This window comes from Telmatherina bonti (assembly GCF_933228915.1).
Source record: "Telmatherina bonti genome assembly, chromosome: 4".
Taxonomy (NCBI): Eukaryota; Metazoa; Chordata; class Actinopteri; order Atheriniformes; family Telmatherinidae; genus Telmatherina; species Telmatherina bonti.
This window is the reverse complement of record NC_136622.1, coordinates 8189436-8215783: the sequence shown is the minus strand read 5'-3', so window position 1 is coordinate 8215783 and position 26348 is coordinate 8189436. Positions and strand designations below refer to the sequence as shown.

The window sequence follows — 26348 nt, the reverse complement described above, 5'->3', positions numbered from 1 at the left end:
TGCAGGAGGAAACGTTCAAGTCAAAGTCTGACCGGCTGGAAAACCTCTCTGGCTTTCCTTTGCCATGGTAACTACGTTTGAGCCTGATTATTATGGGCTACTGCATGATGTAAAGTTAAAGGGCAAAAGAGCAACTGCAAACAAGACAGATGAATCAAAATCCACCTTTAAAGACACATTACATAACTTAAAACTCTGCATATCAGACTTATAGGATGACACAGTGACATCATGTGTATTTCTAGAGCCGCTGCTGCCCAGCAGCATCCCGAGGCTGAGAAACCGCACTACAGAACTTTTCCATCCGGGATGCTATGTGGCGTTTCACTACACAGTAAAATAAGGAACTGGCTGTTTTGAACACGCAACGCCGCTAATGTGGCAAAGAAACGCAGGAAGATTAAAAGAGAGAAAAAAAACCAAAACAAGAGTTATCATAAGATGGTCTTCTGCTGGCTGGAGAGAGCTAACAGGTCAGGTAGGATGCAGGATGGATGCTGAATTAGCCGTCGATAGGGGGCGCGTGGCGGGAAAATGGAAAAAGGGCTGTGTCTTTAGATGATCAGTTGAAAGATTGTCAATAGACAGTTAGAAGCAGAAAGAAGCTGATAAACATAAAAACACGGAGTCGCGCTATATTTTCATTAATATGCATCCCTGAGTCTGAGTTCCAACGGCAGCAAAGACTGGAGGGATGGATCACCGCACAGACAGAACCTGGACTGTAGTCTGACAGTATTCCACATCTTTGTTGGAAGAAATGAAGCAAAATGCAAAAGGTGCATCTAGAAGTTGTCAGGTCTAGGTCCATAATAATGATTCTGTGATGGTTTTGGCTCAGATATGAGTTTTGGATGTTTTAGCTGATTTTTTTAACCCCACTTCTACATAGGGCCGTTGCACTGATCCAAAAGAAGCCGATGTGGAAGCTGGTAAGAGTGAAAAATCATGGGTCTGAGTTCGACAGTTGGTTTTTGGACTTTGGCCCAAGCGGCGACCTCTGGCGGTTAAAAGTGAAGCCTGTGCGGAAGTGCATACAACTGCAGTTCCCCCTTCATCCACTAGGGGCTGCAAAACAGAGCGAATCCCCATAGACTCCCATGTTAAAAAGACCAACTTGTTTACAGCCTGGTTCAAAAATCCATTTTTGGTTTATAGGTCAGGTTTACCTTCATGACAACTGTGGGGGGAGTGAATTTTTTTCTAACTCACCCGTTTAAAAATACTTTAATCTGGAAGTTCGGCATATTTAGAGGTGTGTCCTTTTGATTGACAGGTACCCGATCTCCCGCTTCAAGTAAGAAGAATGTAGAACAACCGCGGTTTTTAGCCACTTAACAACGTGACTTAGCTTTAGCCCGCTAACCTCTGTTAGCTGGTTAGCTCCTGTTATCTCCGGGGTTAGCTCGGTTAGGTCGTAGCTACAGAAAGCTCGGAGTTCACTCGATGTCAATCATCCACCATGACGCTCACAGCCCCCCTCTCAGCTCCACCTCTTTGTCCATATTTGTATTTTCCGGGCGAGACAACGCGTATGCCTCTGCCAAGATGGTGATGGTAGGAACCACCCACCGAGCTTCAATTCAGCTCTTCAGAAACATACGGGTGACGTCACGGAGCCTACTTCCATCTTTTTATATACAGTTATATATATACACATCTGTATATAAAACTGTATATGTTTATATACAATTTTTTATACTGGTTACAGCGGGATTCATGAGAACGCGTCTCATTAAAAAGCCCAGACAGCAACGTGTTCAGGAAGCCATTTTCCATTTAGCAGTGATGTTTAAAATGACGAATGACAGACGCAGCCCGTATCCTCCGTCACTAATTAACTCTTATTCATTAGGTGTCGCAGCATCACTTCACCCTGATTACTGTCTGTCAGGCTCAGGTGAAAGTGTGGGCTGCATATCATAGGGAAAGGCGGATGCTATGATAGATCATCATGGCCATGACTTATGTAGTTTTTACACCAAAGGTTTTATGTTCACCCACTGCTCTGCATGGACGGATGGATGGATGTCAAACTGTTTTTTAAATACATGCATGACTAAAACCAGCCAAAGCGACTTCTTTTCCACCATCTGCTGTAATGCGTTGTTAACATTAATGGATGGATCTGTTAACATCTGGTCATCCTGGTCCGTCTCTGTGGAAGCTCAGGAACAACAACCATCTGCAACTAAAACTTCTCTCTGAATCTCACCAACTCCACTGTACAGACGTCTCGGCGTGAATAAAAACATCATATCCGTTATCAACCGGTGTCACACCTCAGGCTCTTAAACATCACCAACATCAAACTGAGTTTTTTTTTCAATAAGGTTAAAAAGTGAGTCATTTCCTGCAAACCTCAGGAGGACTCCGGTCCGACACGTTGCACCTTGTCAATGATGTTTCCAGCCAGTTAAAACAGGAAAATAATTATTAAACAAAAACATGTCAGGATGAAAAACTGCAGCTATAATTTCAGAGGATAATTCTGATGATCAAACTCGCCGTGAGAATCAGAGCCCTGCAATATCAGCTGTCACAAACATGAAAACAACTGAGATCCTACATATCTGAGCGTAGCAGGAGAGAAGAGGAAGACGAGGAGGAAGAGTGGGAGAGCGACTGAGTTGGCATGAATGTGGAAGACTGGACGCTGGCATCATGTGTGTGTCTCCCGCAGTCAGCCTCACTGGCAGCAGCAGGCTGAACTAATCGGTTAGCGGGTTCACCCGCAGCTGCTGAAACACTCATTACAGAGAGAAACCCGGCAGAACCTGCCAGGCAACCACACACAGAAACAACCAAACACACACACACACACCACAACCTATTAGCTGTCTAAATGCTGCAACAATCAATAAATAAATGTAACTATGGAGACCAGCAACAATTAAGCACATCTAATACACACCAACAGTCAAACAAGTCATCCTCGATCTTCTGCCTGCATATCATCTCTGTGAGGACCAGTACAGAATAAGACCAGTTTTAATGGTCAAGTCGAGACCAAAACAGGAATATTTACAGTTTCAGGTGATGCTTCAGGTGTTTAGAGGATTAAACAGACGTTACCTTGTGATGAAACAGTGTTTCACAGTGTTCACCTCGACAGGACCTGACAATAAAAAGAAAAAAAAACAGATTAAAACATGTAAAAACATTAGGAGTTAGTAATGCTGGTAGCGCCCCCTAGAGGCCGCAGAGATCATTACAGACATCGGGATTCACGAGGATCATCATCATAAATATAAAACACAGTTAAAAATAACAGATTTATTCTTCAAACCTCCCCGACCCCTGTAGGTGTTAGCGAACACAATGTTTTTAGCATCTTTGTGTTACTTTCTCATTAAGAGATGTTTACACCATATTTAGATGTAAAACTCGACATTTTCCCCTTTGCTTCGTCTAAATATAATGGCATTTCGACAACATCAGGATGAAAACTACTACCATACACACAGAAATCGTAAACGGGACACGCAACAATGCAGTGCGCATGCTAAGCCTGTAGAGGTCTACACATGTGTACCAAATCCTCATTAGACCAGAAAACATAAGCACTAGTGTGGAGGTGTATTGCTTATGTAGCGTGAGTAATCTATGCGTCATCGCTCGCGCTTTTGCTTTAAGAGACCAGGTGACTTTAAAACATTTAGCAGGAGAAACCATAGTTGTTTGCCATGGTTGTTGTGGTTGTGCTGTTCGCAGCTGTAAGCAGGACCCGAGTGCACAAAAAGCAAAATAACATGACAGACGTCACAATCTCCAGAAGGTTCCAGTTCATGTGCACACGGACAGGACTCACCCCGCATCTAAAAATGTTTGTACTCTGAAACCCGTTCTCAAATCTTTCATTCACTTTCGTTCACTCAAAACTATGTTGCCGTGGAAACGAGAGGCAAGGTCTTGACCATAGACCGTATATGAAAGATGGACAGAGCCTCCAGCGGTTAAAAGTGAAGCCTATGTGGAAGTGCATAAAACTGCAGTTCCCCCTTCGTCCACTAGGGGCTCCGAAACAGAGCAAATCCCCATAGACTCCCATGTTAAAAAGACAAACTTCACAGCAGAAATAAACACGTTTACAGTTTGGTTCAAAAACCCATTTTCAGTTTAATTGGTCAGGTTTACCTTCATGACAACTGTGGGGGGAGTGAATTTTTTCTAACTCACCCGTTTAAAAGTAATTTCATCTCAAAGTTTGGTATATTTAGGGGCGTGTCCTTTTGATTGACAGGTACCCGATCTCCTGCTTCAAGTAAGACGAACGTAGAACAATTGCTGTTTTTAGCCGGTTAACAATGCGACTTAGCTTTAGTCCGCTTACCTCTGTTAGCTGGTTAGCTCCTGTTATCTCCAGGTTAACTCGGTTAGCTCTTAGCGACAGAAAGCTCAGAGTTTGCTCAATGTCAATCATCCACCATTCACAGCCCCCTCTCAGCTCCACCTCTTTGCCCATATTTGTATTTTCCTGACAAGACGACACGCATGACCCTACCAAGATGGTGATGGTAGGAACCGCCCACTGAGCAATTCAGCTCTTCAGAAACCTATGGGTGACGTCACAGAGGCTACATCCATCTTTTTTATACAGTCTATGGTCTTGACCAAAGTTTTATGTTTTACTGTATCTTGTATAAACAGGCTTTAGTCTCCAGTTGCCACGGAAATGACGTTGCCATTAAAGATACAACTTCAGCCTTCGGTATATCGGCTCATCTTCAGCACCAGACAGTTTCTTCAGCCTGATGCGACTAAACTCTGGATCCAATACTTTCATCGTACTGTAAAACCTTTCACCTAGCCTGATGAGCCTCGTCTTTAGCCACCCTCTTTTAGATGACATCCAATATTTGCTTCACACTCCTGCCATCGAGCTTCATCTCGACCGCTGGTTGATATTGATATATCCAAAGATTGCAATATTTTGTGTGACAATATTATTTCAATATAATTATTTGATAGTAAAAAGCACTGTACTGATTTTTATCAAACAACCAATCTTTCCTGATGAGGCGGACTTTCATTTCTTTATTCATCTTGTACAGAAATATCCGTGTTTTTATTTTCTTCAGTGAAATGTAGATCCTCTGTTCTTATTCAGGAAGTTGATGGCAGCATTCAGCGTTTACAAGTAAAGAAAAATCTTGTTGTCTTGCTTAAAGTATCCTGATATATCGTAATATATCGTACTGTTGGCCCGTATTGTGATAAATATCGTATCGCCAGATATTTGCCATCACGCGGTGTTGATGCTTCACACTCTGACTTCTCGTAGTCATGGTAACCTGATGATCACTAGCTTTACCTGCAGAGGCTGAACCGAGCTCCATTTGTTATTTATTTTCTTTAAAGGTAGAGAATGTATTATTTTCAAAATAAATAATCTAACAAAATAACTACAATAATAATCAGATAGTTTTTTAAACATGTAGGTTCCAGTCTGTCCATATTTGATGCGTTATTAAATTACAAGTTTAATTAATAACAAAGACCCTTCTTGAATGTTTTCTGACCAGTAAAAAAAAAAAAAAAAAAAAAAAAAAAAAGTACTTCTTTTCCACCAGTAGGGGGAGTATAAGCCCATTTATTGCAGAGCGGCTCTGAGCTACAGCTCACAAGCGATTCCTGCCCTCACTGGAGCTGACAAGGAGGAGGGGTGAGGGGTGAGTTTTGCTTATTACTGCCAACCTGTGGTCGTTTGTGGAGGTAGCAGTTTTGTCGTTTTGCTCACGACCTGGTGTTTGCCACCTGGTGGTGGAAAGAATCACCTTGAAATCTTACATACTCTGCCTTTAAGGAGTCCCAACGGAACTTGGTTCTTTGTTGCCTCTGCTTGTTTCTTATATTTGTAGTCCAGCAGTGTAACATCTCACAGTAGCAAAGACTTTGGACGGGAACCTAGGAACCTTGAAAGTGTATGTGTTGTTTTCCCTCGTCTCCACATGGTGGTGGAAGTAAAACAGTACCAGGTTGTCTCAGACTCGCCAGGCTTCAGTTAGCATGTGAAATATTTAAGCCCGGTTAGAAAGAGACAGGTTGCAGGAGGAAGTGCAGCAGCTTGGCAAAGCTGCTTCTTGACAAACAAGAAGACGTCATTTAGAGCAGGGATCCCCAACCCTGGTTCCTCGAGGACCGGTGTCCTGCAGGTTTTCCAAGCATTCCTGCCGGAACACACCTGACCCAGACTCAGACAAGCTCTGCATATGTCTGCTAAATACACATTGGTTTGAATCAGGTGTCGGGCAGCAGGGACACTTGGAAAACCTGCAGGACTCCAGTTCTTGAGGACCAGGATTGGGGATCCCTGCTTTAGAGAGACCAGACCGAAGAGGACATGTCTGGTCAGAATGTGCAACAACCCAAACACATCATAGCGACGATCAATACGGTGGCGGTCCCATGGTAACTGTACTTATGCCGCACTTTGTTTTTCATTTTGACCACTCAGTCACATTCACCCATTCATGTGCTTTTCCCTCCCACACACACACAATCCCATCAGAGGTACTGTGGGTTAAGCATCTTACACTTTAACATGTCAGGTCAAGGTGGAATCAAACCACCACTTTCCCCAAGCCACAGCTGTCCTGATGACGACCTGGGCTGGTTCTGCAGCTGCAGTGGACCCTGAACTCCTCCGTATATCCAAGTATTCTGCAGTCAGATGCGAGTCCATCAGGTAAATTCTGATGAGACTGCCTCATGCAGCAGGTCCATGATGCCAAACACAGGCGCTGACGTGACCCAGACAAAGTCCAGCGGCAGTGGTGGGAACTTCAGAGACCTGCAGAAACCCAAGCTGGAGGAGTTTCTGCTTTACGTAATGGATCATGTGTCTTTGTTTATCTGAAGTTGGATTTTCGGAACCTTCCGATCTGATTAGGGACCAGATGCCTTTCATTATATTCCAATTTGTAAAATGATATAAACTCTTTTCACATGACTGTCGGTCGTCCACTGAAGCTCCAGGAACTTAAATGCTCTTCATCACGCAGCAGTTTGTCTTTCAGACACCGAGCCGTCTCGCACCACAGCCGAATGAAAAACTTTTCATCTCTCCGTTTCCCCCCATTTAAAACCTGCGATGACTCTGCAGCCCGAGGCATCCAAATGTTTGCATGTCACACAAACTAAAATGAACTCCCACCAGAGGTGAACGCAGACTGCATGAGACATGCAGGAGGTTTTATTTCAGCTGTAAAATCTTTAGACATTTGTGTTAATTAGCTGAATATGAAAAAAAGCCAAGAAGATGGCTTCATCAGGCTCCAGGCAAAAACAAAAAAACTGAGAACAAACAACTAAAGGGAAGAAAAATAACATTTCATGACCATCTTAGCAGGAAAAATGGTCCAAACCAGCCATCATCAGTGTCATCTATACGGTGAATCATTCCAGAGGAGTTGCATGGTAAGGGCTATTTAAAGTTTCACACATCACACTTAGCTTTAATGCTGTTCATCGCCTGAATCTAATTGGATTCAGTAATTATCCTGATTTCTCAGACTTTCTTTTCTCTCACTGCATCAGAAGTGTCGGTGTTTGTACTTGAAGAGTTAAACTGACTGAACATCAAATAGCTCTTACCGTCTCGTAACCGCAGAATGCACAATGTGCTTCTCAGAAACATAAAATGTTGATTAACGTGGCTTTTGGACAGCTTTTTAAATACTGCAGAGAGGACTGGGCTCAGAGAGCAGACTACAGCTTCTTTCATCCACATTTCATACAAACAGCTGCAAGCTGTCAGTACGGTGTCTGACCGGCTAAACCTGAGCAAGTCAGTCGCCACCGAAAGCCGAATCAGATACGAAACAGCTACATGACGGTACTGTCCACTTCATCACCTGTTCACCCGCTCGTTAATACAAATATCTAATCAGCCAATCACATGGCAGCAACTCAACACATTTAGACACGCAGACGTGATGAAGATGAAGTTCAAACTGAATGAGGAAGAAAGGAGATTTAAGTGAAACGCAGCATCAACCATCTCGAGTCCCCAGAGAAGGTCTGAAGAAGAGAAACCATCCAGCTGTTGATGTCAGAGGAAAATGGACAGACTGGTTGGAAATGATAGAAAGACAAAAGGAAGTGTGATGTGACCAAACATGCTACCAGCTGATTGGTTGTCCCTGTCAGCATCAACGCTGTCTGCGACTTCTACACCATGTTAGCGGCCATCTTTAGCAGGGATTCAGGTTGGTTGGGAGGCCAAACACCGAACATACACAGGCTGGCTGCCGGTCAGTTGGCATGGCAACTGCTGCTGCAGCTCATCCTTTACATGAGACTGTGTTGTAATTACTCTGTTTTCCCTCTGGCAAAGCCACACACAAACATCTGACACACACTCGACAAGCTCAAACACAGACCAAGATGTAATTCTGCTTCCTGCCGCCATGTTGGTTTAGTGATGCATCACAGCTGTTTCTGAATCAGACTAAATTAATCCTGCGGTGTTGTCCGTGGTTGTGTTTAGCGTGTCATGCTAGCTAGCACACAGCTAGCTTTTCATAATGAATAGTTATGAAAACAACAAGTTAAATCCCGGCCATGAGTCCAGTTACTGCAGAATATTGACAGTTTTATAACTGCAACACTAATAAATACCACCGATGTCAAGATACATTGATCTACTGTACAATAAAGTGACAGTAGAAGAAGACTGGATGTGGTCTAACATGTCCACGTTTAGAGCGGCTAACAGCCACCACTGAAGAAGAAGCCAGCTGAGTGCTTCCTCCAACCCAAGCCTTCTTCAGATGAAGAGTGTAGGCCGACAACCTGTTGGAAATGATGCTCACTTCAGCTAACTTAGCTCAAATGCTGGAATCCATAGACATCATATACACATAGATGTTGCATTGTATCACGCTACCTATACGTCTCATTGCTGTTTCACTAAGACATGAGGTAGCTACAATATAAATAAATGTTCAGATGAATTTGAAACTAACATGTTTTATTGTTTATTGATGCATTTGGATTTATCTATTTTTATCTGGTCAAATAAATTATTATTCAACCTTGTGAAGTGTAATTCCACACAATCTGCTTTCAATAATTTGTCAGTTATTGCAACCGTATGCTGAACAAAATATGGGAATAGTTGCTGCTTTCTCTTGACTATGATTGACTCTTTTATTTACATTTATTAATGTATCAATACAGAGATACAGTTGTACAGTCTGAAAATAAAATATTGTATCAAAACTGTGCAATTCAGAAGTTACCCAGAAAAACACTCAGAGCGCAAACCTCTGCCAAGGACTTTAAAAAGTTCCTGGATCCAAACGGTGATCCGGAGCACCACCAAAAGTAAATCAGTTCTTCCTTTTCACATTTCCAACAAGTCCTGAAGTCCTGAAAACTTCATGAAAATCCATCCATAACTTTTTAAGTTACCTTAAACACAAACAGACAAGCAGATAAAACCGGTAAAAACATAACCTCCTAGGCGGAGGTAAATATGCTACCATGTAAAACTCTCTTTGTGAAGCATCAATATCATATTTTCCCATAAACACATCATAGGAGTAAAATTTATCATTTGCATTTAGTAGATTATTCACTGTGTAAACATTATTTATAAACCAATTATGTAGATAAGTGTTTTGTTTGTGTGTAACTTGTATGCGTTGTTGCACAGAAAACAGTTGTGGGGAAACTGCGTTGACTCTGCAGAAAGACTCGAAAGTGGAGACCCATCCAATATGGCGGCGGCGCTGGTTCACTGTCCAGCGCACAACGAGCCGTCTACGTATATATGATGTCTATGCTGGAATCCTTCTCATTCCTGGTCCTCCAGTAGCACTGGCCTGCACGTTTGAGATGTTTTCCTCATCCAACACGCTGATAAATAGCAAATAGTCTTTCTGAAGATCTTTGCAAGCTGGATAATTAGCTATTTATTTCCACCAGGTGTGTCAGAGGATGGAAATGGGGCTGCACAATCACGGCTGGACGTCAAAATGATGCCATGATCTGCTAGCGATAAAATCTGTTGTAGCTTTAATGTTTTTTCCACACACAGCTCCGCTCGTCATACACACACATCTGCTGAACTTTATAGCTATGTTAATACTGTTTTAGCTAATGCTAGATGTTGGAAAACTCTTCTCTCCTTAATAAAATCCTTTCGTCATCCTCAGGTCATGAGGAGAGGTCTCCTGCAGCCTGAAGACTACAGATTAATGCTAACTCTGACGCTATTTCTTCACCAACGTTTGACTCCTACCATGAGGGGATTCTGTTTTATATTACAGGATGAAATGTCTGTTATTAAAAGCAGTTTTTGTCTAATAAATCGTGGTTTACATTGATGCAGCGACACCGTGGCCAATCAGAAGTCGTTCCTTCAGTATAAAACATTCTGAGTGACGACATTGTTGCTCGAAAGTCAGCAACTGACTATAGTTAATATGTCAAAGCCATACGTCTGTCTGTCATTGCCATGGACACAAGGTAATTTACAACGCATATCTTGGAGACAGACCGCAGTTTTTCAGTCCAGATGAGCAGCACAGCTGGATTTTCTGGAGAGCTTCACTTTGTTTTCCTGCACTATTCTTTCTATGTGACAAATCTGATTTTTAACATTCTTCCACTCCGCGGGGATGAACATGAAAAGTCACTGTTAAAACCAGGGGTGTCCAAAGTCAGCCTTTTACCGTCTGCTGTCCTGCAGGTTTTCCATGCATCCCTGCTCCAACAGCAGGGATACATGGAAAACCTGCAGGATTGTGGGCCCGGAAGACCGGAGCAGGACACCCCTGATTTAAACTGGCATACGTTTGGGTCAGGAATCCAGCGGTACCGGGAGGTCCGGATGCAGAGAGTGAGTGAGTGAGTGAGTGAGTGAGTGAGTGAGTGTGTGTGTGTGTGTGTGTGTGTGTGTGTGTAAAGCTGTGGGACGACTTTCTGCTGGTTTCTCTGGTCTCCGTTCTAATCTGAGCACATTCCTGAAACTGGTCTGGACTCCAAACCCCTGCCTTTCTACTGAAAAAGTGGCGGAGCAGCCAGCAGTGCTTTCCAGGATTTATTAGCAGGTTTTCCTCTCTGCTTTAGTTTCTGAGCGGCGGCGGAGGAGGAGCGCTGCAGGGAAGATTGAGTTTGTCCTCCACAGAGGAGGGGACATTTGTCTTCTTTATTTATTTATCTTTCTTCTTACAAACAGCTGAAGGCTGTTTTCAAGCAGCGGTCATCCTCCTCCTCCTCTCACTCACCCGTCCTCCACCTACACCTGCTACCGTGTTGACCCATCAGCACACAGGAGAGGTGTGTGTGTCTGTGTTTTGGAGTGTACATCCCTCAGGCTGCATCCTCCATCAGCAAAGCTGCTGTTTTTGTCCACAGCAGCTGCTGTCTGGCAGTCAGCGTCGCTACAAGCTGCTTCTGTTCTGACTCAACGTTCGCTCGGAGCTGCAGCCCGGTCACATCAGCAGCCACTACCTGAACGCATCCCTCAACCTGAACGTGTCCCTTAACCTAAACCTGACCCTGAACGCATCCCTCAACCTGAACGCATCCCTCAACCTGAACGTGTCCCTTAACCTAAACCTGACCCTGAACGCATCCCTCAACCTGAACGCATCCCTCAACCTGAACGTGTCCCTTAACCTAAACCTGACCCTGAACGCATCCCTCAACCTGAACGTGTCCCTTAACCTAAACCTGACCCTGAACGCATCCCTCAACCTGAACGCATCCCTCAACCTGAACGTGTCCCTTAACCTAAACCTGACCCTGAACGCATCCCTCAACCTGAACGCATCCCTCAACCTGAACGTGTCCCTTAACCTAAACCTGACCCTGAACGCATCCCTCAACCTGAACGCATCCCTCAACCTGAACGTGTCCCTTAACCTAAACCTGACCCTGAACGCATCCCTCAACCTGAACGTGTCCCTTAACCTAAACCTGACCCTGAACGCATCCCTCAACCTGAACGCATCCCTCAACCTGAACGTGTCCCTTAACCTAAACCTGACCCTGAACGCATCCCTCAACCTGAACGCATCCCTCAACCTGAACGTGTCCCTTAACCTAAACCTGACCCTGAACGCATCCCTCAACCTGAACGCATCCCTCAACCTGAACGTGTCCCTTAACCTAAACCTGACCCTGAACGCATCCCTCAACCGGAACGTGTCCCTTAACCTAAACCTGACCCTGAACCTGAATAAAATATAAACGAAACTTGTTCGAAGTGTTGAGGTGTGTTATTTCCAGCTCCCGTCTGAAATGACATAAGTAAATCTTCACAACAACAAGGGCAGGATGTGATTATTCCGGATGTGTCAGAATCAAGATGTGTGTTACTGTGTTGGTAAATTCACTAGGAACACAGTAGAAAATGTAAATAATTTTCTCTTTCAAAAAGAAAACCACATAATTAGTGTAGAGCCCAGTTCCTGTATGAACCAGTCAACTTGAGGTGGTTCTAGGAATGAGTAGTCATGTCTGATGAGGAACAGTTCTACAGCAGAAGGTAAAAAGTAAACATAAGCAGTTTTCCAGGTGTTTAATAGAAGCGTTACACAGGTAAATATGTCAGGAAGCCATCAGCTGATGATAATGATGATGGACATGTCTATCAATGATCAGTGTCAGGAGAAACCAGAGATAGACCCAACATTCACCTTAGAAACACCATGAAGGTCCAGGAAGATGTGAAGCCCAACATGCTTTATGATAGGAAGAGAGAATACTTCGCTGTAAAACCTTTGTCTGCATGGAAACCAGCAGGACCTTCGTCTCCACGGAAACCAGCAGGACCTTCGTCTGCACGGAAACCAGCAGGACCTTCGTCTGCACGGAAACCAGCAGGACCTTCGTCTGCACGGAAACCAGCAGGACCTTCGTCTCCATGGAAACCAGCAGGACCTTCGTCTGCATGGAAACCAGCAGGACCTTCGTCTGCACGGAAACCAGCAGGACCTTCGTCTGCACGGAAACCAGCAGGACCTTCGTCTGCACGGAAACCAGCAGGACCTTCGTCTCCATGAAAACCAGCAGGACCTTCGTCTCCATGAAAACCAGCAGAACCTTCGTCTGCATGGAAACCAGCAGGACCTTCGTCTGCACGGAAACCAGCAGGACCTTCGTCTGCACGGAAACTTGCAGGACCTTCGTCTGCACGGAAACCAGCAGGACCTTCGTCTCCATGAAAACCAGCAGAACCTTCGTCTGCATGGAAACCAGCAGGACCTTCGTCTCCATGAAAACCAGCAGAACTTTTGTCTGCATGGAAACCAGCAGGACCTTCGTCTGCATGGAAACCAGCAGGACCTTTGTCTCTATGAAAACCAGGAGGACCTTCGTCTCCATGAAAACCAGCAGGACTTTCGTCTGCATGGAAACCAGCAGAACCTTCGTCTGCACGGGAACCAGCAGGACCTTCGTCTGCACGGGAACCAGCAGGACCTTCGTCTCCATAAAAACCAGCAGGAACTTCGTCTCCATGAAAACAGGAAACACATTAGCTAAAGTAAGACATTATTTCTGATTCTGGCTGCTTGCTTCCAGAGTGTCTGTCCGATGATGATGACGATGATGACGATGACGATGAGACAGAGTCTCTGCTTTTATGAGACTCCTTGTTTGTGTGTTTTGCTTGAAGTGAGAAATGATCAGAATGTAAAGCGGACGACGATGTTCTCGTGTTTTTAACACTCCTGTATGATTGTTTGGAGTTTGTGGGTGTGACTAGTAAAGACAAACCCACCTCTTCTCATTGCCATCTCATTCCAGTAGAGGAGTGTGTCTTCTGAATGTTGAACCCGGTAAAATGAACTGGACCCAGTGCGGCACCCTGAAGTACTCCACTGCTCCCAGTGACTGAAATCCCAGTCAGGTAAACTGTGAATGAGTTGCTACACTGAATGTAATGTATTAATTACACTGCCGTCTCCTCCTTCAACATTATTGTCACGGCCCATGTTGGCAAGTCTCGTATCTGCCGCTCTGCTGGCTTAAAATAGAGATTCTTTATTTACTTGTTGTCATGGCGACTCACAGTATCAGCCTGCCTTTGTGCACAGTTAACTCAGAGTGAAGCTGCTAAGAGTTGATTTGGCCGCTGCTCCGAGGATGAAAACATGGCTAGTTTTTCATCTTATACTTTTTTCCTTTGCTCTCTGCAGCCTCTGATACCTCGGATCTCATCAGGCCCATGTATGAACAAGTTATTGGTGTGATGAAGGAGTAGTCGTACAAGTAGAAGATTAAAATTACCCTTATGCCAAAACTCATGACTGAGTTGCATCCTTCTGGAGAGAAAACCAACAGAGAAGCAGCAAAAACTTCGGAGACTCGACTTAATCCCAACGGACCTCACGTTAAGAAGTTCTACTCAGAGCAGAAATGATGATTTACAGCAATGTGTCCGAGCCAGCGCTTCATACGTCGTTCACACGGCTGGCTACCATCGTAAACACCTCGCCAGGTGATGCCTGGACATAAAAACATTCCAGATTCTGCTTCATTTAAAGATGAGCAGCTTCCACTTGTTTCCTTCATCCCAGTGGCGTCATCTCATATTATTTCATGTGTACAAAACAGAGTGGACACAGAGCGCCTTCCAGATCGACACAGGGTCAATATGAGATGAAGAGACTGCTATTCTCCTCTTCCTCCTCCATTTTCATCCCTCTCTCCTTCCCTCCGGGCAGTACAGCCATCCTTCCCACTCAGAGACAGAAATAGACTGATGGGAGAGCAGTAGAGCTCTGCTGGGAGGTGACCACTGGACACACACATGTACTTCATGGAAAGTACACATGATGGATGCGCATACTGCAGATTTCCCACGATGCACAGCAGCTGTGATCTACAAGTCCAATTTTGCTTCATATTTATTTGCTGTTCAAAGCCTCCAGGTTGGAGAGGCCATAACCCCGATGAAGCTGACATTTATTAATGTTGCAGTCAATGAATTAGTTTCAGTTTTAGTCCACTTGGTGTGTGTCACTGTGTCATGTGACGGCTGGTTTCCTGAGAAGATTTAGAGAGAGGGACTAACTCGCCCCCATGACGTGGTTGCTGGTTGAACACCTACTGGAATGAAAAAGTTCTGAGAGACTCAGATTCTCCAGATTCCTTGGTGATGCAGCTGAATTCCCGACAGAGCGTCTCCCACACACACATTTTTCTGCTTCTTGTCACTTGAACACGTGAGGAACTGGAAAGCAGCTCGAGGACCTGCTGTACTCATACCTCGCTTTCCTACTCACAGCGCTTCACACGACATGTCACCTTCACTCACACTCACACCCCGATGTCATTGTCAGAGTCTTGCCCAAGGACACTGAGGTAACCTGGAATTAATCCAAATGCTCGTCGTCCTGAGCTGCAGCTGGACCATGTTGGAAAAAAGTCTGAGATATGACAAAGCAGCAATTTTCAGCAGATGACGAGAACAGTACTTTAAATTCTGCCGAACTCCCGACTTCCTGTGTCAGTAACACAACCGGTCCCGTCCACAACCGGTCCCGTCCACAACCGGTCCCGTCCACTACCGGTCTCGTCCACAACCGGTCCCGTCCACTACCGGTCCCGTCCACTACCGGTCCCGTCCACTACCGGTCCCGTCCACAACGGTTCCCGTCCACAACCGGTCTTGTCCACAACCGGTCCCGTCCACAACCGGTCCCGTCCACTACCGGTCCCGTCCACTACCGGTCCCGTCCACAACGGTTCCCGTCCACTACCGGTCCCGTCCACAACCGGTCCCGTCCACAACCGGTCCCGTCCACAATGGTCCCGTCCACAACCGGTGCCGTCCACAACGGTTCCCGTCCACTACCGGTCCCGTCCACTACCGGTCCCGTCCACTACCGGTCCCGTCCACAACCGGTCTCGTCCACAACCGGTCCCGTCCACAACCGGTCCCGTCCACAACCGGTCTCGTCCACAACCGGTCTCGTCCACAACCGGTCCCGTCCACAACCGGTCCCGTCCACAACCGGTCCCGTCCACAACGGTCCCGTCCACAACGGTTCCCGTCCACAACGGTTCCCGTCCACAACAGTTCCCGTCCACAACCGGTCCCGTCCACTACCGGTCTCGTCCACTACCGGTCCCGTCCACAACCGGTCCCGTCCACAACGGTCCCGTCCACAACGGTTCCCGTCCACAACAGTTCCCGTCCACAACCGGTCTCGTCCACTACCGGTCCCGTCCACAACCGGTCCCGTCTACTACTGGTCCCGTCCACAACGGTTCCCGTCCACAACCGGTCTCGTCCACAACGGTCCCGTCCACTACCGGTCCCGTCCACTACCGGTCCCGTCCACTACTGGTCCCGTCGACTACTGGTTTCTGTCCACTACCGGTCTCGTCCACAACCGGTCCCGTCCACAACGGTTCCCGTCCACAACGGTTCCCGTCCACAACGGTTCCCGTCCACTACCGGTCTCGTCCACAACCGGTCCCGTCCACTACTGGTCTCGTCCACAACCGGTCCCGTCCACTACCAGTCCCGTCCACTACTGGTTCCCGTCCACTACTGGTTCCCGTCCACAACGGTTCCGTCCACAACGGTTCCGTCCACAACGGTTCCCGTCCACAACAGTTCCCGTCCACAACCGGTCTCGTCCACTACCGGTCCCGTCCACAACCGGTCCCGTCTACTACTGGTCCCGTCCACAACGGTTCCCGTCCACAACCGGTCTCGTCCACAACGGTCCCGTCCACTACCGGTCCCGTCCACTACCGGTCCCGTCCACTACTGGTCCCGTCGACTACTGGTTTCTGTCCACTACCGGTCTCGTCCACAACCGGTCTCGTCCACAACCGGTCCCGTCCACAACGGTTCCCGTCCACAACGGTTCCCGTCCACTACCGGTCTCGTCCACAACCGGTCCCGTCCACAACGGTTCCCGTCCACAACGGTTCCCGTCCACTACTGGTCTCGTCCACAACCGGTCCCGTCCACTACCAGTCCCGTCCACTACTGGTTCCCGTCCACAACGGTTCCGTCCACAACGGTTCCGTCCACAACGGTTCCCGTCCACAGTATCCTAAAACTAAAACCCTTCTCAAAAGTTCAAAGCTGTGTCTTTACCAACGTTTGATAAGTTATGTTTTACATTCCAGGATGTTATTTTAGGTAATAAAAGATCTGATGTCTGAATACAAAAACACAGTCAGTCAGATTTCTGGATAAGATGTCTTCGTCTGTAACTGTGGACCACTGTCTCACATGGTCCGCCCTGCTGTCACTGATCCGGTCAGCAGAAACAGATCAGGGGGAATATCGGACTCTCCACCGAAGTAATGGTGGCGCCACAAGATGGCGCTACAGACAAAACGCCTGTCGGTCGACATGTTTCACTTCATTCATTACACCATTATTAATTCTATTGTCAAAGAAAATCATAGTAAAATGGTTCCCATCGTTGTCTTCTAACGGTGGTTCGAGTTTGTTGTTTTTTTAAAAAGCGGAATTTGTATTAAATAATTTTTAATTTGGTTTAATAAAGAAAACAATGCAAATGAACAGCGGGGGGCGTTGCAGGGAGAGCAGCTTGGTTCAAATGTTTTAAGGCCAAGCTTATAAAAGAAAACATGGTAGGTACACTGACCCCACACACACACACACACACCATCCTCAGATCAATCATCCAAGCAGCTGGTCAATCAATAAACTTGTCAATCAATCATCCTGCGCTTTGTGTGATGAAGACGGAAAAAGATGTTCGTGTGTGTTGACATGACGTCTCCGGAGCTTTCAATCTCCCCCACCTCCCTGTCTGTGTGTCCTTACAGTGATCAGAGACACATGTGAGACACACACACACACACACACACACACACACACACACACACACACACACACACACACACACGTATATATGTAGGAATGTGGAGGAGTTGAGGTCAGCTGCAGCTGAACCATAAATCAGCTGCAGGGAAACAAACAAGGAAAGAAACTCTTTAACTGCTTCATGCAACTTTATCATGAACACAAACACAACTCGGTGAAAATCACACAAACTGTGGTTTAACCTGTGGAGCTATCAGCTGAGCGGACGGCGCTGAGCGGACGGCGCTGAGCGGACGGCGCTGAGCGGACGGCGCAGCATCTGCAGCGGCGACGTGGAAGTCGGAGCCGCTACCTGAATCCTGCACAATCCTGCTGCACAGTGAGGAGGCGTGACGCAGCTCTGGATCACCGCTCAGACACCTCGAGCTGCAGAGAGACCCCTGACCCCACCTGCAGCCGGGGCCACCGGACCCTGCACCAACTCTGACCCCTCCCTCCCAAAGAGCAGATTTTAATGTAACACACTGCCGCTGTTCTTGTGCGTTTTTCATTGTTTGTGTGCAACCTGCATCATTAATCAGGAATGTGAAAATGTGAAGCTCCAGTTACCGGGTCACAACAAGGGAATCATCAACATCAACAAGGGAAAACACACACCCATACACACACACACACACACACACACACATACACACACACACACACACACACACACACAGGGCGACAGCTCTCAGACTCATCGACATCTTTGTAAACGCCAAACTCAATCCTTTCCACACATTCTGAAGACACATGGCAACACAAGGAAGTTGGCAGAAGTTTTATTTAGCAGCACCAAACTTTCAGGATCATTAGCTGCAGCTTTGCTCTCGTTGCCCCTGACAACCTACTGCATGGATCTCAGACACATCCGGTGTTATCTCCTCATTATGTCACAGTTTTTAATAAAAAAAACAACAAACAACAAGAAGTTTTGGAAGTTTCCGAGTTCAGAGTCCTGATGACGATGAGTGCACACAGTGACTGTTATCTATCACAGCTGCTCCTGTCAGAGGACCAGATGCCTCCTTCCTAACCGGCTCGTGCACTGTGCAGCGCACGTGGACAGAAGTAAAGGGAAGCTTACCTGGAAAGTATGAGTAGCGTTGATTCTGCCGTGTCTGATCTGTAGATACAGAGACAGTGGACAGTTAACAGGTTATCGTCAGGCTTCAGAAGGACAGACGGCACAGATACCTGCTGAACACTCCTCAGTTTGTGTCGAGGACACACAACATGTGCACTGAACATAAAACTGAGCAGGAGTTATCTGTGTCCATCCTGCAGGAGCATCACGTGCCATTTGGAATATACGTCATGCACATGGAATATATCCCACAGATGTCGAAAAGGGTTATAAGCCGTGCATGGACAGTTATAACACCCCTTGCTGCACTGATGGAGAAACAAATTGGACCAGTATGTTCCAGTTCAGTTCAGACATCCATCAAATTCAAACATACAGACTGTTTCCAACAACAAAACAAGCTGATCACTAAGTTTGATTGGCATCAGTTTAACTGTGCTTTACTTCTAATGTGGATTTTAATGATTAGAAATAATTCACATTCATGGTTTTAATACATTCTATTTATATATATATTTCTATATATTATAAATATATATTTTTCACTATTTGAAAACCAACATATGCATGGACCGTCTTCACAGATAAAACCAAATGAATGATAGAGGCTGAAATGCGAGATGCACGCTGACCCTCACCTGGGATGGGCTCCAGCAACGCGTGACTCTGAATTGGACTAAGCGGTACAGAAAATGAATTAATGAGACAGAAACTGTATCACAGTGTTGCTGTAGTATCCAGTTACACCACCAGGTGGAGCTTCTGAGGCTGGTGGTAAATTTGCTTTTTTACCGTCTTGTTCTCTAATTCTCGACAGGGTCTTGGCTGCAGACTGGAGATCGAGGCAGGGCTGGATACTGGACGGGGCTGGATGTCCAACCCCGTCCCCTCAACATTTTGATTGGTGGCCATTGCTAACCCTAACTCTATACCTAACCCCTAACACCCATTTGACATCTAACCACGCCCATTCAATATCAAACCACGCCCATTTGACATCCAACTCCGCCCAATATCCATCCCCGCCCCTCCAGGCTGCAGCCGGGGATTATTGGAATTCCCAGCTGGACTAGGAGTAGAACTGTTCACATATTTGCCAGTACAAACTGGATGATTCCACTAGGGGGCCATTAGAAAAATCAGATCGCAGTTGACCTGTAGGATATAAACTAGGGGTGTCAAACTCCAGTCCTCGTGGGCCGGTATGTGGTAGGTTTTTGTTGTTTCACTGCTCAAACACACCTGATTCAAATCAAATGGATCCAGCAGCTTCTTGTCAATCTGTTCTTTCGGTGAGGCGTTTTAGAGCATAGAGACCACAAGAACCAGCGGAATATTGGACTGCAGTCCAACACCTGTGATGTAAACAAAATGACAAACATAGCAAGAATAGAGGAGGTTAGTATTTGCTAACCTCTGTGATCATAGCAGAGAAAACAAAAGCAGTGGTGTCGTAGATGGACATGAGGACCTCTGAACCAAGCACAGCATTGCTTATCTGAAACCATCCATTATTTATACTGCTGTTGATCCTGTGACCTAACAAAAACCAATATAAGTTTTAGATTAAAAACACCCATTCAGGCACCTGGTTAAATATGCATGCAGATGGAGTCGTCTTTCTGTGTTCTGCATCATTTACAAATGTATTTCTGTTAGTTTCGGAGAGCTTGTGGATGCATTCTCAAACAATAGCAACAATAGCAGAGCAGTACAACCACGAACCACAGAGGAAGTCGTGCAGTTCAGTTTATGTTACCAGCAAAAGGAACAAAGAAAAAAAGAGATTTAAAAGTTTTAGTTATCACACAGAGAGAATAAACTTCATCATGATCGGCTCTACAGTCACCATGTTTCTTATCGTCCAAAACTCAGAAAGGAACTCTGAACTCTCCACCGCCCTCTGGTGGATGCATTGTCTAACAACAACGCAGACATAAAGGACACATGGGAGGCTGCGGGCAGTGGCGATTGGCAGTCTATGCCTGTTCTGTAAGGAAAGGGAGGATAAACGAGACTTAATGAGACAACTTTCTTGCGTTTACACAGATAACTCATCTATGTTCTCACACACGCTTTCTTCTGGACAAGACATCCATCTGTGTGGTGACTCTGAGCGGTCAAACAGCTCTTGTCAGGGGTGAGAATGATGGCAGAAAAACTGACCCGTTCTGAGGAAATTAATGCTAACAGGGCTTTAGAGACAGCTTGGTAATGTAACTGACATATTGCAAATTCATACATGTCTACAAATGTGCAACATGGTCAAGTGACAAATGTTGAGTTCATGTGCAAAAACTTTAAAAACAAGCTGTTTTATTTCTGTCTTAGTAAAATGGACCCCTGTGGACCCTTCACGGAGGACTGATGTGGTTGAGGTGGTCCAGTTTCTAGTCTCATACAGTGCTAATATTACAAGTCAAGGTTAAAAATGTCTGATAGGGACAGAAAAACCATCACCTACAAGCCTTTGAAATCAAGCACAACGGACAGCAGAGCCTCTGGGTGACTTGGCTAACACAGAGTTATCACATTCAGCTTTGTGGCAAACACTGAGAGGGACGTAAACACAGCTGATGACCACACCAGGGAATTTCCTTGGGATCTAATGTGGCAACAGCAGGCAAATCCAACCCTGCAGCAACAGCTCAGGTTTCACTTCACATAAAAACCTGGAGTCAGCTTTAATCCCCAACATTTCCTCCTCTGCAGACTCACCGTGAGACCGAGAATAGACTTCCAACAGGTGCAGCTGGAACATCTGCTTTCAGAGCCTGATCCATCAATCAGACTTTATTTATACAGCACTTTTCATACAAAACTGGCTGTGCAAAATGCAAATAGAGAAAAAGACAAATCTAACAAAGGCAAACAGGAACCTGTCCCACCCAAACTCCTTAAAGATACAGACGATTGTTAGAGGTGGGCGGGTGGTCCACTTGGTGCCAGTGGAGGAGCTCAAATGTTTTGGATTATCTTCATGCGTCGCGAGATGGACAGGTGTTTCAGTCCGGTGTCCACAGTGCCGTCAACTCTGCAGCCGTCTGTTGTGGTGAAGACGGAGCCAAAGGGTGAAGCTCCCTATTTACCGTCTGATCTACGTTCTTATCCTCGTCTACTGTCACCAGTTGTGGGTAGTGACCATAAGAACGAAGTCCCTGATACAAGAAATTAAATTACCTTCCTTTACCAGCTGTCTGGTCATTCCCTAAGGAGGAGATCTGAGTAGAACTGCTGCTCCGCCCCAAATCCAGAGGAACTAGTTGAGATGGCTCGGTCATCTTGTTGCAATGTGACGCTCTAGGTTGGAGTTGAGGGCATGAGGAGACCCCGTGGAAGACCCAGGACTTGCCAGAGGGACAACTCCAAGCAAGCCTGAAAACGTCTAAAGCATAAAGCATAGCAGAAAGATGTGTCATTATGACGATGAGGCCTCAACACGGCTCTGGCTTCAGGTATTAGTGAAAGCTCTCTATCGAAGGACCTGTGGTTTCTGGGGGGTTCATGGGGTAAAACCAGATCTGATAAACCGGCAGAACGGAGTTCATCAAGGCTTTAGAACAGCAAGTCAATGGAAAAAACACAGAGCTTGTGAGTCTGGTTCACTCTCAGATGATTTAAAAGACCAAATCAAGGCAGAGATGTAGCATCCATCACGCCTGGAAGCCCCTCCCTAAAAAGAAGCGCTGCTCAAACCGGCTCCGAACCGAAACTCCCCGAGTCCAGAACCATCATTTCCAGCTCAGAATCAAGTCGGTTCAGATGACAGATTTTAATGAAACAGCAGCAGCTTCAGGTGGCAGACAGCGTCTCAGTCGACCTGCGTGACCCCCGCTCTGCTTCTAATGATACCACCAACACACGAAACACACACACACAAACACACACACACACACACACACAACCCGGTCAGGGATTCTTCTCACGTCCGCCTCAAATCCCTCGAGTGAGAAGGAGCGAGGAGACGATGACGAATAGGAGGAGGAGAGCTAAGGCACATTTACCATCTGTAATCAAAAGAACTCCATGTTGGACTGTCGCCCCCCCCCCTCTCTTCTTTCTTTCCTTTCTCTTCAATTTCCTCCCCTCTGTTGCAAAGCCTGAGCAGCATACTGATGGTGGGATTACACACACACACACACACACACACACACACACACACACACACACACACACACACACACACACACACACACACACACACACACACACACACACACACACACACACACAATCTAGTAAGAAGTAATGACTTTCTGCCTTCTTTCTCAATTCGCTCCAAGCTGCCAATTCCCACTGTGTCGTGTGTGTGTTGGTGTGTGTGTGTGTGTGTGTGTGTGTGTGTGAGAGAGTGTGTGTTCATGGAAAGAAAAAAAACAGAGAGAGCAAAAGACACAAGGGAGGCGATACAACATCACCAATTAGCCGGGCTGGTGGTCTGCTTTTTAGGGGGGTTGACGTGTTTGTGTGTTGGTTGGATAATAGGACCACACAGTGGAGGTCTTTATGAAGGTCAAAGACCTGAACCTGGACCCGAACCTGATGTTTGGATGGAAACTGCGGCCCACCTGAGCTCCACATAAAGGTTCTGCTGCTGCCAGAGAGAGAGTTCAGCATCTGCTCATGAAACCTGAATCCAGCTTTAAGATCGACTGATTGAATCAAAAGTTTCAGAGCAGATTTGGAAATCCAATAACCTGGTTTCATGTCATGGTCCAAGAACTGCACAATTGATCATTTTAACTGTGATTAAAGGGGCAGAAAAGCATGAAGGCAACAGGAACTGCAGCCACAGAGGGAAAAGTTACTGCAGCACAGTTTAAACCCAGTTATTAGTATCAGACAGGGAATGTAATTCAGATAAATTGCTGCTGTTCTGCACACACAAACACACTTCACACAATGTGGGGAAACACGGAGGACTCGACATGAACACATGCAACGAGTTGAAGAGAAAACAGAAGTTTTTTCAGGTGTGTGTGTTAACACAACACCAAAGATGAAATATCAGCAGTCGTCTAAGAAAAGCAACAGTTGCTGCCCATCAAGCTGGTAAGGGTCCTAAGGTCATTTCCAGTCTATCTGGAGTACATATTCAGGAAAACATCCAGAACAGCTACCAATACTCCCAGGAGGGCACATCACAGCAGGTTCAGCGGAAAGTCACATCGTGCTATGCTCAGAGAAACAGGAAAAACTCAGGAGATACACAACAGCATCACCAGGCCTCTGATGGCGTGTTAAATGTTAAAGTTCATGAGAGTCCAGTTAGAAAAAGACTGAACCAGTATGTCTTGTTTGGAAGGGTTGCAGGAGAAAGTCTCTTCTCTTTAAAAGCAAAATGACAGCACGGCTTAGGTCTGGGATAGACATGGTAATGTGTCGTGGCGCCCACGCATTCCCAGCGTACGTTTGGCATGTAAGCCGCACACATTGACACGAGGAAACACTGCGTGTCTGAGGTGAAATATTAACATGAGGCACTCATGTGAATACAAGCATGAACAGGAGACAGGAGGTAAACACAATGGTTTGAAAAACGCCTCTATGGCTTCATTTGCAACGACCAGCAGTTTTATAGTTGAACCTCCCCGGTGCACAGTGACAAACACTCCTGCCTAACATTTAACAATGGATTGATTAATCCTTTTTTTTTTTTACAGAAATGCTGCAGAAATACAACTTTACCAGTGGATTGACCTTTTCATGATCTCCTGCCCCCTGGCGGTGACCTCCAGCATTGAATGTTTGGTCACAACAGGCTTGCATCTTTTGCAACACGTGTTTATATATATATATATATATATATATATATATATATATATATATATATATATATATATATATATATATATATATATATATATATATATATATATAGATGTAGCAGAACGTTGTCATGTACGCAACCAGATACAGGAAGTATATCCCAGCCCTAAAGCTGGTAAAGCTGCATTTGAACTAAACCACAAGACTTCTGGAACAATGTCCTTTACACAGACCACAACCAAAGAGATGTCTGGTCAGAATGCAGAATAAACAGCAAATCCGGACAAAAACCTTGTGGCAACTGGCAGCACGGTGGTGGAGGGGTGATGATCTGGGCTTGTCCTGCAGATACAGGACCGGGACACCTTTCAGTCCTTGAGTAGACCATAAACTCCTCTAGACACCAAAGTATTTCAGAGATGTGTGTCCATCTGTCTGAGGTCTCACGCAGCATCATGGTGCTGACATGATCCAGTCAAACTCAGACCACATTCGGGTTTAAATGCTGTAGTGGGACCTTCAGAGAGCTGCAGAAAAAATGTTTAATTCATTTTCTATGCTTCTTAGTTCAATTCAGGGTCACAGGGAAGCTGGAGACAATCCCAGTGATCGGATAGCGAGTAAAAGGCAGCCTGCATCCTGGATTGGTCACCAGTCCATCGCAGGGCCATCACGGAGAGACCAATAAAACACACAAGCTCACTCCTAGGGAGAATTCAGAGACCACATAACCCAACATACATGTCTTTGGATGGAGGGAAGAAGCCAGAGTACCCGGAGAGAACCCATGCATACATGTAAAGAACTTGCCAACTCCACACAGAAAGGCCACCGTTCAAACTTCCCCCAAGCCGAGGCTCAAACTCGCCTTCTTGTTGTGAGACCACTATGCCACCATGGTCAAAAATTAGGCTTAAACAACCCCAAATGTGGAAAACTGTCTCTTTATTAGCCCATCCTATCTGGGTTAGGACACTGCTGTTTTACAAAGACCGGAGAGCATTTAGGGGTTAAGGGCCTTGCTCAGGGGCCCACAGCGGTTTTCCTTTGTTAATCCAGGGGCTTTCATTTGAGTCTTCCAGCCCAATCCCCAAAGTGCAACCACTGGACTACCTCTTCACTAAAGTCTGCCAAAAACTCCAATAAACTGAAGCAACGTTGGGAAAAGAGCAGACGTGAATGCATCTTTCAGGAGATTGCATCCGTGATGCATGGTGTGCATCGACATCTCCTTCATGTCAATATTAGCAGCAATAAAGTAGAAACTTGTCAGCATGATACAATAACCTGTCCAAAATGATTAACTAATGTAAAATACATTCCATCACACAAAGTAAAGCTGAATCCAGAGCTTCTGGTTTTCCTCACATCCCAGCTGACGATGAGCTGTAGTACGACTTGAAAACGGGTTAAAAAGTGCATTAAACAGAAGCTGTTAGGTGAAAATCTGAAAGCGGTGAAGGCAGGACCCACATGGACGTTGGAAAACATCAGGAACTCTGACAGGAAGCATCGCCGAGTTCCCTCGACTAGAAGGGATCAGAGAGACTCTCCAGTTTCTGCTTGGTATTGATGGATGCTGCACTGACGCCTCCACACACACACGGAGGCGCCAGCAGGTCAAAGAGTGACGGGGATGAGGAGGAGGAGGAGGTGACAGGGTCAGACTTCTGT

At 45.8% G+C, this 26348-nt stretch overlaps 1 protein-coding gene across 4 annotated transcripts in view; it reads right to left on the bottom strand.

The window, feature by feature from the left end:
* The window catches only part of sulf2b (sulfatase 2b), a 108099-nt gene that overhangs the window by 59613 nt on the left and 22138 nt on the right, over positions 1-26348 (bottom strand). For 3 of the 4 annotated variants that reach the window (XM_079239157.1, XM_079239161.1, XM_079239159.1), the window contains exons 2-3: positions 18906-18944; positions 3076-3118 (exon numbers count right to left, since the gene is read on the bottom strand). The gene's annotated coding sequence lies outside the window, so the exon portion shown is untranslated. Of the gene's footprint in view, positions 1-3075; positions 3119-18905; positions 18945-20147; positions 20261-26348 lie in introns of all 4 variants that reach the window. The other variant, XM_079239158.1, reaches the window with a different exon arrangement.